Source organism: Stegodyphus dumicola, chromosome 4 (genome assembly GCF_044657685.1).
Source record: "Stegodyphus dumicola isolate Sdum_Otavi_A_Nest chromosome 4, ASM4465768v1".
Lineage (NCBI taxonomy): Eukaryota > Metazoa > Arthropoda > Arachnida > Araneae > Eresidae > Stegodyphus > Stegodyphus dumicola.
Window position 1 is genome coordinate 128116226 of NC_140771.1, and position 13569 is coordinate 128129794.

Below are 13569 nucleotides of genomic sequence, written 5' to 3' on the forward strand. Positions count from 1 at the left end.
AAATTCTCCCAAAATATTTTTAAAAAAAATTACGCTAAAAATTTCATTTAATTTTTTTCCCTCCACAGTGTGTTATGGTGCAAAGTATAATATTCTGAGATTCTCAGTTTATTTGTTAATATTTGCAAAAAATCGTTTCAACTTTAAATTTGAAAAAAATCTAAAGTTCAGGTACCAGTTGCGAAAGTACAGATTACAAAAGTAACAACAGTAAACAACGTTAAAAATATGTAAACAGTATTAGAAATCTGCCAATTCGGAGACGTGATTGTTCACGGAGGAGGTGTAAAGGGTAGGAAGACGGTGGTCTTCTGAACGGGTCCTAAAGACAAAACTCTTTCATGTCTCTTTTTTCTCCTCTTGCTAACGGTAGCTGTGCGAAGGAGCGTTGCATGTGAACGGGGCTATCGCGCCGGCTAAGGAATTGTTGGAGAACAACAAAGACAAGCAGCAGAAAGGCATGCGGAGATTATTTACTGGTAAGAGCTCTTAGTAGCTGAAGCTAAAAGTATAGAAATGATCCAAGATCCAGGCCCCTGAAAGGAAGACAGCATGGGGGCGTACCATGGGGACAACACGTAGCATTTCGTCGACATACCGCCGTACTATAAGGGTGTGACGGATGACAACCAAAGCGGTTGAGTTATCAAATGAAATGTCGCTGCGTAACATACCGGTTGTCGGGGTAAGTAAGGACTCTCCCATCGCTCTTCTGGGCATCCCCTGGACACGTCTTCGCTGGTCATTGAGGCTCATTTCGAAGCAAGACTCATTGTTGAAAACAATTCTACTCCAGTCCGTAAATGTGTGTAGCACACCTACAAATGTGCCTGGTGGTGTACAGCGGTGTGGGGCAATCGGCGCATTGGACTTCGTGACCTCAGCCCCCGTTCGCCTGGTCATTGTAGTAGATGGTTGGTTGTCGGCCGCTTCCCAGGCAGAACGTCTGCAAAAATATACGTATAAAATTTTGGTGAAATAAGGGTATGGTATTTTTTGCACGTTACTTTTACGAAATTTATACGAATGAAAAAGGCTGAAGTTACTGTTGACTCTTGATCATTATTTTCCACACATTATTTTTACGAAAATTATACGAATCCGAATGTACTGAAAAAAACTACCGCCGTAATGGTATATTTTATTCGTCACTTTTACACATATTATACGAATCCGAATGTTCTGAAAGAAACTACTGCCTTTATTGTATATTTCATTCGTCACTTTTACGGATATTATACAAAGTCTAAAAAGATTGAAAATGAAGTTTATTAATTCAAAATATTTAGTGTATTTCTGGCATTTCACTTTGTTTTCCTTTTCCATGAACATGAAAAACGGGGCATTTATATATGAGGCTAAAATTTTTCTATGAATTTTAACATGTGAGCTAAATCTTTATGTGTATTTTTGCAAAAAATCATATTTTCTTAATTTAAAGATCTTCAAAATAACTTATTTATTTTCTTATATCAAATTTGTTATTTTTATTCATATCAACACTTACATTAATTTACAAAATTTAATTTCTTTTATGAAAATCCTATTACCCATTTAACTGGAATAAGCTGTATATTAAATTTGTGTACTTACTGAGTTTGGTACAATACTCACCTTATTTTATTTAGCAAATGTGGGCAATTAAATTGGAATAAGACTAGCAAATCTTTCATGTCGAGGAATAGAATAATAAATAGAGCAGAAGATGCTCGAAAATGTTTACGAAATTGCAAGCTGAATCCTGATATTTTACATATATTTCAGTTCCCTTAATCTTTGTTATAAAAATCACATGAGGCTAAAATTTTTTAATTTTGTTTAATGTACGGGAAAAATGATATAGCGATTTTAATAATTTTTATATGAGGAAAAAATAAATAATATAAATAAATAATTATACTATATTTTATATTTTTCCTGAAACAGTTAATGACATTCTTAATATGGAGACCTACAGAATAAGTACAAGGGTCCAGTTAAATGAACTCAAAATTTACATAGTTAATTTTACGCTAACTTATAAAAATTAACCGGATTTACGATTATACACTGAGCATGCGCATACACAGACATTTCTATTTTTCGTAGAAAAATTGAATTATTCCTTTAATACAGAGATGCTGTGAATATAAATTTATATAATGCAAAAGTAAGTTTATTTCATATGATAATTTAGAGGCTTTCTTAATATGTTTAATTATAAAGAAAAAAAAAAAAAGCGTTGCAATTCTTGTTCACTGACCAATGGCAAAGCAGACACTTTCTACTTCCGGTTGTGGCGGGATATTTGTGAAGTCAGCAATGGCGGTCGAAAAGAATGGTAAAGTCGCAAAGAATACTTTCTGTTCGTGAATTGGCGTTTGTGACTGAATCCATCGATGTTACTAATTACAGTGTTTAATACTCGTACATTCTTCACCTACATAAAATTTTATAAATAGCGTCTGTGTAGAAAATGTGATTTTCCATGTGTTGTTCTTTTGTGTACGTGCCTAATGATTCGTTTTCAGGATTTGGTACTGTTAATGACAGAGAATACCAAATCAATAAATTGAAAAAATTTTGCACTAGTCTGTTTCGTACTATTTGTATGTGTCTCACCTTTTTATAGTTATATTATTTTTACTAAAACGTTTTAATAATTATCTTAAAGCATATGTAATTAAGCAGGAAATAGCTTTTAATGGGGAAAAAAAGGCAATATTAACATGATTAATTGTTCAGAAATCTGTTCTGGAAATATTATCTACTTTATGCCAAAAAATAAAGCATGTAGCTTTCATTTATTTTCAAAATTTTTTATTTGCTTAGTGTTTTCCCTAAAAATAATTTAATTTCTTATTTTTGAATTTAGTTTTATAAATTTGCTTTAATATGTAATCTTTAACTCAAAGATATTGTGCTATTAAAACAGGAAATTTTATGTGATAGAAACACAGGTACTTTGTTCCAAATCTTTGTTCATTTTATTTTATATATACTGAATTTTCATGCACTTGTAATTACTGAAATATATCAAGTTTTCTTAAAGTAATTTCATGAATGCATTTTTTTTTGTTTGATTTTGTCGTTTTAAAAGATCTGCCATAGTTAAAGAAAGAAAATAAAGAAGGCTTTACTTTCAGTTTTGAATAAATTTATTACTATTTACTGCAGCCTCTGGTTTCTCTAAAAAATAATTTTCGAAGTTAAAACTTGATAGTTATGTCGATTATTAGACTTGCATGAAAAAATTTATTGAAAAATTAGTATTTGATCTGAAATACCTTAACTTATTTGAATAATATTTTACTAAATCATGTATTTTGATATAACGAGAAAGTTAAAAAAATAATGTGTAGAATGTAAATGTGCAGAAATGCTTATATAAAACCAAAAAATTGTTTATATTTTTGTTGCTTTTTCCCTTATAAATTATATATATATATATATATATATATTACAGTTTGGGGAGTCGGCACCCTGCTGAATTGTAGTAAACGAGATGACCAATCTACTAGACCATCAAAGACACAGATTTGGATTTTCTATTTCATAGTTATTGAAATCATAATGGTATGTTTGTTTAAATTAGTTCTGTTTATAAATGTGTTAAAAATAAATTCTGATAAGCTAAGAAATGATTTATTTTCTATTAATTATGAACTGTAAATAATGTAACCAATGTTCTTCATAGTATTTACTAAACTTTTTTTTTTTTTTTTTTTGTTAAAGGGAGGTAGTCTTATTTATAAAATTCTTGCACAGTGAGATACCAAGAAATAAAATATTTCAGGAATTTTCACTCAGTATATCTTGATGTGTAAAATCATGATGTTCAATGCCATATTACTTTTTGACAGGAGAGTAATTTTATTGATCTAACATCTGCATAAATCAAATATTTTTAAGAATGATTACAGTTTCTAAGCTAACTTAAAATTTTCAGATTTAGAAAATATATGTTTAATGTAGCATTAGTTTTCCATGGAATAGAAAAGGTTTTAAAAATGTTCAGTTGTTAGAGGGAAATAATATAAATGAGATTGTCCTGATAAAGTTTCAGCTGGAAATGAAACTGAATTTTCGGATAGTGAAGATGAAATTCTCTGCATTTAAGAATTCTAATAAAACTGATTAATGTAAATCCTATGATTCATGTAGGTATTCTTCTGTTATCAGGACCAGATTCAGAAATGTGTGTCTGTATGCATGCAAAAAATCTTTGTGTTTTTTAAATGTAGGTGCTCGTGTGTGCATGTGTATATTCTTTGTGTATGTATGTATACTCATACACATATATGTGCACACATGCATATACACATGCTTACATATCCAACAATCTTCTTGCGAGGCATCTTGAAATAATTATTTTCGCGTTAAATATCAAAACAATTATTAACTTACAAGTGCACAAACACGTGTATAAAAGAACATTGAGTAATCTGACGAGGGGATTCCCTGAGTTGAGCCGGATAGGGAAATGGTGCCACCCATACCAACAGCCTGGCTCATTGCTCGTTACTCAAGTCAGTGCTCGTATTTTGCTTATACTTTCCTCGTATCTCGAGGTTTCATTGTACATTTCTGAATCCCGTCCTAATAACAGAGGAGTACCTTTGCCAGTATTGCAACAGAGCTAGAATGAATTATTGTGTTAAATATGTGGAAAATGCATGCTTAAAGAACTGTTATTTTCTAAAAATATTCTGTATGTCTATTTTTTACAAGAAGAAAAAATAGCTAAAAGTTGTTAATTTATTTATTAGTCCAAATGGGCTTTGTCCCTTAAGGACTATTGTTTTTGTTTTGTGTTACTTCACTATAAATATCCGTTTCACTTTTCAGACTGTTCCCACCAAATGTTAGAGTCCCTAGTGTGGGATTAATACTCTCTATCTTAGTGCTCTCTATAACCTATGTTAGGGTTAACTTGTATAACCTAGAAGGATTGCCAATTTGGAAGAGATATCTAGGTAGTCATCATAATACGTACCTTATTTTTTTATTATTTTTAAATTAAATTGAAAGTAATAAACTAGTTTTCAAGAATGGAGTTAAACTAGATTTGCATTCAACTCTGGTTTATTGTGTTAATGATGTTTTGCTGTAACAAATATGAATTTTTTGTTTAAGTATAATAATTTAAAATGTTTTTCTAGAGAATGAAGTACTGCTACTAAGTCGTATTGGATATGTTGCAAGATAATTTTCTATTCTACATTAACTCCATCTTTATGTCTTGTTTCAGATATAATGGCAGAAATAATAAAAACCTGACATTCAAAAAGAAAAATAATAATGTTGAATGTAGTATATTACATGATTAACTTGCGGTTTGGCAGCTCATTAATAATCTTACACATATTGAATACGAATAATTTTGACAATTACCGGTATTTTCAATAGTATAAAATTACACAAGAAAGCAGCTTTAGTTTAGCACCAATTTTAAATACAACTCTCTTAATTTCGAAGGTGATCCTGCACACACAGGTCCTGTGCAAAAGAGGCCCACTAGCGGCCGAGGGGTAAAGTCGCTGAACACTGGTAGTTCGTTTCAACATTCGAATCCCGTGAATGGTCTGGCTGCATGGCCGTTTCCGTGGTTTTCCCCATGTGTAACATGTATACGAGCCAGTTTCCCTTAGAAAGTCCTTCACGAAGGCATTCCTCACCTTAGGCAGATAGCACTATTGTGCTTTGTAGTAATCAAATAACCTAAACCAAACCTGTTACAGATGTATTTTTATCTTACTAAAATAGTAAAACTTAAAACTAAACTGGATGGCACAAACAGCCATTAGACAGCCATGGCTGGCAATGCCTTGATATCTGCTTTCTAGACGGTGAGCTCTGTGGTGTTTGTGCATAAGTGGTCAGCTTGTTCCAGGCCCCCCCCCCCCAGTATTTAGTCCCCAATGAAACTTGGTACTAATTTTATCGACCCACTCAAGGGATGAAAGGCTGTTTCAACCTTGCCCAGCCTGGGAATCAAACGCCGGACCTCTGGTGCTGCTGCGTGACACACTAGCCACTGTGCTAGCAAGCCTCCCAAAATTAGTAAATTTATGAAAATTATAAAAAAATGCAAAATATTAGGGTACTTTTCTGTTTCGCTGGCGCAAATCTTGCCAAGCAGACTTTATTGGCGACAACACACAGTATACACATAAAAAATTTTAACAAATGTTAGTTCTAAGAATTTTTTATTTTAAAGGCATAAACATTTTAATATCGTTTAAAATTTTTTAAAATGATAATAAATAAAGACAATAAATTTTTAGAAAGACATTAATTTGTATTTGTAAAAAGAGATTAATTTAAGAATTTACTATGCTTTCATGGTACAGCATTCTGATTCGCCCTTTCATATCATGTGACCCCAAGTGATCTCATCTCATGTTAAACTACGCTAATTCTCTCAGTAATTATCTACATTAATTTCAAGTTAAATCTTAATTTGGAATACAAGTTTAAATGCAAGAATTATTTCATTTCGTATGAATAGCTTACTCAGAAATTATGTAAAACCGCAGTGCTTTACTTCGCTAGTGCATTCTCATTAGAATTGATGAATTTAACCCTTCACTTTGCTTTTTCTATATTTTCAGGTGAGTGTGTGATTGCATCCTAATTGATTTAATTACTTCGAATGGCCTTAGGACATAAAATTGAACTATCTGGTAAAAATTCTGTGTAATTGTATCCCAGTATTAAAAGAAACATTCAATCTGATAGAAATAGCTGCAACTTGTTTTGAAAATGAAACGTAAAAGGTTATCAGCAAGGATATTCTTTTTGGCATCGGTTGTACCATTTTGGGCGACTTTATCACTTGCACGGGCAAAATGGAAAAGTACCAATATTGGTTTGACAAAGGTAAGGTGTAATTGAATTTAATAAGTTGGAAATACTGTCTGTCTTTCCATGAGTTAAAAAATAATTTCAAATAAAATTTCTTTTTTCAGTTTTTCATGTTATTTGTTTGATGTTATTGTAATCTGATTTACCATATTTAGTCACATATTCCATCCCTCTTTGATTATAGTATATACCGTATTTACGTGAATCTAATGCGCATCGTTTTTGGCCAAATGTAGTACTCAAAATTGGGGTGCGCATTAGATTCGATGGCGCATTAGATTCGAGTGCAAAGTTCGCCGATGACGTCAACCAAATTTAAATCGTAACAATGGATTACTGTATTTCTCGACTACATTTACCGTTACATTTATGGTTGACACATTATTGCATAGAGGATACAAACTGCAGAGTACGTAGTCACGAAATGGAGGGCAAGCAGAGAAGAATGTCATATGACGCTACTTTCAAACGTAAAGTAATTCTTTATCCTGAAAGAAATGGCAATAGAAAGGCTGGGAGAGAGTTAAACGTAGCTGAGAGCAATGTTCGCTTGTGGCGGCAACAGAAATTGGCACTGTTTGCAACTAAAACTAGTAGAAAGAAATTCACTGGCCCTCGCAAAGGAAGACACCCTAAAATTGAAGAAAAAGTTTGGAATTTGTACGTGAAAGGAGGAAGAATGGACAACTTGTGACTAGCGACACTATAAGAAATAAAGCAAAAGAGGAGGCTGAAGTTCTTGGAATACCGAAACCAGAGTTTAAAGCTAGCCGTGGATGGGTGGATCGGTTGATGAAGCGGATGGGCTTATCTCTAAGACGCCGTACAACAATATGCCAAAAGCTTCCTGTAGATTTTGAGGGAAAACTACTAACATTTTAGCGGTATGTCATCACACTTCGGAAGGAAAAGAATTTTTCAATGGGGCAGATTGGCAATGCTGACGAGACGCCAATTTGGTTTGATATGCCTCCTAACTACACCATTACGTAGAAGGGGACTAAGGAAGTTATCATCAAAATAGTGAATAAAGACGTTTACTATTAATCACTGATTGTAGAAACTGTTAGCTAGATAGAAATGTTACGATTTATTTCATGTTCATACTTTACGATATGTACCGTATATACAGTAGTGGTAATTAACAATGATTGTTTCACATAACAATAGCCCACTAATAGGTTAATTCTATGTTCTGCTACTTTATGTATAAATCTATTGTTGTATAAAATATGGTATCTCAATTTAAATAAAATTATCATACCATTGATTGATAGTTTATATACAAATCCATTGTTGTATAAAATAAGATTCAATAAATTCCTCATACCATTGATGCGCATTACATTCGCGGACAAAAAATTGTTTTATTATTTAAAGTTTTAAAATGGGGATGCGCATTAGATTCGATGGCGCATTAGATTCACATAAATACGGTAATTCAAAGGACTTATCAGTTTCAGCAATATCTTTTTTACCAGTATACATTTTTACCTTAAGTTTGTTTCTAAATTTATCCTGAAAAATTAAGGAGTAAAGTACACAAAGAAGGAAAATATGCAAGTAAATAATGGCATTTAGTGTTGTTTATGTGTCTATTGTTTGTACTAGATTGTAAAAGTTATAAAATTCTATTAGCTTTTATTCTTTTTTAAATTGAGATGCTTCTTTGAACCCAAATGGTAAAAGCCTTCCAGAACTGGTACTTTGATCTAACTTCTATTCCTAATAAATAATCCAGCTGTATACAGTTTACTCAATTTCTGCCATGTGTAAGGTAAACAGTATTAGCTTTTTTTTTTTTAAATATATCTTTCACAACTATTCCATTAGGTAGATTTCTTTCATATTTTGCCTTAATTGAGTCATCCTGCTAATTAAGAATTTATTAAAGATAATATGTTAAGTTTTTGTGTGTATAATTCATTTTAAGTATGTGCAAGCAAATGCATACATTAACAGTTACGTAGAATTATGTTTTGGGTATCAAATTCAGAAATTTTTGGGCTGTTTTTAGAAGATTTATTAATGATTTATACCATATTAATATTGGTAAAAATATTCTGTGGCTTTTATATGAGAGTATATATTTTAAAATAACGTGGCTTTTAACTTTTTTATGGTATTTATAGTTTTATTGTTATTTAGCTTTCTGTTTGCTTAGAATGCACATGAATGTAGACTTAAAATATTTTATATTGCAAACTGAGATGGCACTGTTATCATAATTAAAGTTTTGTGTTCTGATTCTGGAGGAATTTACTGATAATACTTTTGATTGTGTATTGGTTTCTGGTTTATTGAAATGTGTAAAATAGCCTGTTAATGCATAAACATATTTTTATGAAGTATATGTATATGGTGTTGTGATTAGTTTTCTGCTTACTCTTTATTTAAGAAAAAGTTATCTGTAAGAAAGCGAAAAGAAACATTCAATCTGATAGAAATAGCTGCAACTTGTTTTGAAAATGAAACGTAAAAGGTTATCAGCAAGGATATTCTTTTTGGCATCGGTTGTACCATTTTGGGCGACTTTATCACTTGCACGGGCAAAATGGAAAAGTACTATATGTTCTTTACTATGTGTAGGAGTAAAATTGTAAAGGCTAATGCAATATAATTAATACAAAATTAAGTTTTTTCTTGTGTGCTTAAATACAAACATAACCATTAAAGACTTTCTTAACTTTGCAGTTCTAAACAAATCTTTAGGTATTTTTTACTTGAAATTATAGGCATTGTGTAAGGTATATATAATTGAAGTTTACTGTGTTGTTGTATGAACTTAAATTTTTAATTACTGAAATGTAAATTTTTAAATATGAAATACTCAGTACATTTTATATGCATCTTTTTATATTTCAACTATATTTAAAAACTGAAAACATCTGAAGCATGAAATTATTACAAATTTTTCTTTTTCTTGTTTAGGAGCTGTTCTCAAAACATTGGGAGATAAAGAATTCACTTTTACAAAAATCGAGCAGTATATTAAAGACAGCGAAATATAGAACAAATATGGCGAAGCTGAATGAAATCTATGTTGGATTTTATTATTGAAAAAAAATTATGCTCTTCAGATTTAATGTTAGTTTTTATTGTTTAATAATAATTGCAGTTTTCGAATACCTGTAAAATAAACCTAATTCTTAAATTAATTTCATGTGTATTTCTTTTGCAAGTATTACAGTTCATAATACTTCAAACAACTTGAAATTTGATACTTGTTAATTTATGTGGGATATGTTCATAATAATTTTTGTCATCATATGAGCATAATCTAAAATGCACAGCATTTGACAACAAATTAATAAAAAATTAGCCAACTTCTAATTGCTTGTCCAGTTGCCTCCTTTTAAATCATTTAATACCATAAAGCTATTTGATGAAAAAAATAATTGGTATGTCCACATCAACATGTACATTTATAATGATGTTGCAGAAAAAGTCACATGACATAAATATTTAAAAACTTCAATATTCCTAAACAAATTAACTTTTTAAAATTTTATCTGGTATATAAGATAAAATAAAGAACATATTTAGGTAATTTTGAATTTGCATAATTTTATGAACTTATTTATGAAATTAACAGTTACATTGTAAAAGGGAATTTTCTAAAAATGCCTCTAAAGCATTTCCTTTGTAGTGGTGAACTTTTAGTACTGATCTAATATATTTATAAGATTTTAAACTGAGAAAGACAACAATAATAGATTACAATACATTGCAAGATTGATTGATAAATGTAAAATTTTTACATATCATAATTATGTGTGCAACTAAAACAGATTTTTAAAACAGAAGTTACTCAATTAACTTACATGCAAATTAATAATATTTTCTTTAACATGTTTTTGATAAACTTAATTTTAATAAATAAATATATATATATATTTGTGTATTATCTGAAGATATAAATGCAATATTTGTGACATTAAACGTTCATCTTCAAGGAAAATAAACAAAAAGTAAACTTTGTAACTATTGGAAAAGGTAAGTTTTCTACAATATCCCTCCTGGTTTATATTTAACAATTTTAAAATTTAGCACACTCATTCAAATAATCTAAATGTATGGTGTTTTCTTTTGCGCTGCAGTCGTTTACTGAATTTGGTAATGAACTATATTGTACTTTAGATAGAAATTAACGTAGATATCCCCCATATTTTACGGTACAAAAACTTATATATTTGATAATAATTGACCTAAATCTTCCCTATGTTTTCTTTGCATATGCAAATGACTTTGGTAAAAATTTAGTCCAATGCCTTCTCCTCTTTACTGTGTATAAGTGCACATTTTTGGTAAAAAATTTGCATAAATCTCCAGTTACCTTTTTACTGCATTTTTCGTAAAATGTGCTTATTTTAATCTCATATTTTTTATATAAATCTATGCAAAAATGTTCTGCATATTATGATTAAAAGATAAAATGTTAATTTGATATCAAATTTTTACATATCCACCTTTTAGCAGCAATATGGAATTATAACTGGAAAATTTAAATGCAAAAAAATTAATTTCTATTAAAAATTACGTAACACTTAAAGGCTGAAAATCACTTTTAATATTTCATTTCAAAGTGACTACAAAATATGCAATAAATTTTGTAAACCTGAATTCTATGTTTTAAATCAATTAATGCTATCGTTCATTTTCCATTTTCATGGCATAAAAAAATGTCCTTCGGAAAAGCAAATAATTTATTTAAAGTGTTATTTAGCAATAATGAATTTAGTAAACAACTGTTTGCTACAGTTGTTTACTAAATTTAAATTTATGAAATGAATTTAGTAAACAAAACTGTAAATGAACGATAGCATTAATTGATTTAAAACGTAGAACTGATGTTTACAAAATTTATTGCATATTTTGTACTCACTTTGAAATGAAATATTAAAAGTGATTTTCAGCCTTTAAATGTTACGTAATTTTTGAATAGAATTTTTTTTTTTTTTTTCATTTACTAGTGCATTTAAATTTTCCAGTTATATGTATTCCATATTGCTACATTACATTACATTACATACGTTAAAAGGCAGATATGTAAGAATTTGATATAAAAACGACATTTTACCTTTTAATCATAGCATGCAGAAAGTTTTTGCGTAGATATATATAAAATGTATGCGATTAAAATAAGTACATTTTACGAAAAATGCAGTAAAAAGGTAATTGGAGATTTATGCAAATTTTTTACCAAAAATGTGCATTTATACACAGTAAAGCGAAGAAGACCTCAGATTAAATTTTTACCAGTCATTCGCATATGCAAAGAAAACATAGGGAAGATTTAGGTCAGTTACTATCAAATATGTACGTTTTTGTACCGTAAAATACGGGGAATATCTACCGTAATTTCTACCTAATATATACGTTTATATACAGTAAAAAATCGGGGAGATTTACGTAAATTTTTACTAAAAATATACGGAAATCCCAGAAATTTACGTATATTATATGTAAAAGTTGTGAATGAACAGCAGTCTTTCGCGTAAATATACCTAAATTTGAAGTAAAAGTTACGTATAGTATAACGTAAAAATATACGTAAATATCTAGTAATTGCCACTGGACACTTTTTTTTATGATATTTTTACGTTTAACTTGAACGTTTTTTATGCGAAAGGCCATTCGTAAATTGCACGTATTTTTCTTGTGCAATTTTACGAATGCATGCTGCCTGGGTTACATGTCGGTAGTCAGTATTTGGCCACCAAAAGTAAATCATTTGCATATTCTATCGTGAGATAGGGCATATGCAATTTCGTTCCAATCGGATAACTGCTTCTTGGTATGTTGCTTTTTATGTTATAGAGTGTTTTTGTTGTGATTTTAAAAAAAATGATTAATTCACTGAGTCCTTTACCTTAAAAAAAAAAAAAAAAAAAAAAACCTTCATCTTTAGGAATTCATAACATGATGTGTTCAGATATAATCAAATATATATTTATAATTGTATTAAATCAAATGTTTTATTAAAAATTAGGTAATGAATTTCTTAGGTTGTGTATCTTCTAGAAGAAGCTGTGATAGATAAACACGAATTAATGGGAATAAATTTACTAATTACTGTTAAAGAGAATAAATGAGAAATGTTTCATTATTTCTGCAAATTGATTAAATAATTTTCTCTAAAAGCGCAGTGAAAAGTGGGGTCGAATTTTTATTCTATTTATTGATGTGATGTTTAATTGAATTTTTTTACTCTCAAATGTCTTGGTGCAATAAGAAAATGATTATTAAATATAATTCAGCCTTTAAACTTCTCGAATTTCATTTCTTTCTATGTACAATTAATTACTCATCTACAAGACCATGTTGTCTCCCATTATTACTTAAGCTGATTATGCAATTAAAGAGCACATTGACAAACTTGCACGCCTTCAGAGTGCTAATCATAGGTAGATAGTTTATTGGGAACCATAATGTACTAAAGGAATTAATTAGGGTCAAGCTTATGCAGGCATTTATGACCAAATGTGTTGTAAAACGTATTTTAAACCCTCTGAAAATTCGATAATGAAACAGTTTCTGTACTACAATATGATACCAGAAACAGAGTAAATCGTAGAAAATTCATAGCTTTACTATTTCGCCTCACCTAATTCCTTAAGTTACAGCTAAATTTTGATTAATTACTTGAAATGTATTATTTATCATGCCTATTCGTTATCTTCTTCTATAGCAGTTTCTTTTCAATTTAGTGTACTAAATTTT

At 29.9% G+C, this 13569-nt stretch overlaps 1 long non-coding RNA gene across 1 annotated transcript; it reads left to right on the plus strand.

The window, feature by feature from the left end:
- Positions 1-2302: 2302 nt before the first annotated feature.
- LOC146997677 (uncharacterized) lies at positions 2303-10230 on the plus strand. Its single transcript, XR_015040771.1, has 4 exons — positions 2303-2588; positions 3446-3555; positions 6594-6861; positions 9778-10230. It is a non-coding gene; the product is annotated as an uncharacterized LOC146997677 (long non-coding RNA).
- The last annotated feature ends 3339 nt before the right edge of the window (positions 10231-13569 follow it).